Below are 577 nucleotides of genomic sequence, written 5' to 3' on the forward strand. Positions count from 1 at the left end.
GGTGATTGTGTGCCACAAGGAGAGATGTAGGAAACACCAGCATAATTAGGCATTTCTACTTAGGCCTAGGAAACATATAGGAGGGGATGAGTATTGCTCTTCCTCAGAGCTCCACAGGGGCTGGCATTGGAAGCTATATCTACGTTATGATGTTTCTAAATTGGGTGTTCAAAGCCTCTGTTAGAACTGTTAGAATTTCTATCTCAATCACGTGAACTGTTTAATTAAAGGTTTCTTTCTTCTTCTTCTTCTTCTTCTTCTTCTTCTTCTTCTTCTTCTTCTTCTTCTTCTTCTTCTTCTTCTTTTTTTTTTTTTTTGGTTGTTTTTCTCTAACAGCAAATATATAGTTGTTTTTGTTGTTGGGAAGACAATTAAATTAGAATCTTTTCCAAGACAAAAATAGTGCCTTTAAAATTGCCCATCTTTCCAAAGAATGATGCTGCTGATGATCAGGGCCGTATTGTAGTTTGTTTCTGTTCCATTAGCTGCTCCTTTCCAACTAGGTAAATAAATAACACTGCATAGTGTTTTCTTTTTACCTTTTATTCCCAGATCTTCAAATGTGGATTTGTCACTG

Source organism: Cynocephalus volans, chromosome 16, assembly GCF_027409185.1.
Source record: "Cynocephalus volans isolate mCynVol1 chromosome 16, mCynVol1.pri, whole genome shotgun sequence".
Taxonomy (NCBI): Eukaryota; Metazoa; Chordata; class Mammalia; order Dermoptera; family Cynocephalidae; genus Cynocephalus; species Cynocephalus volans.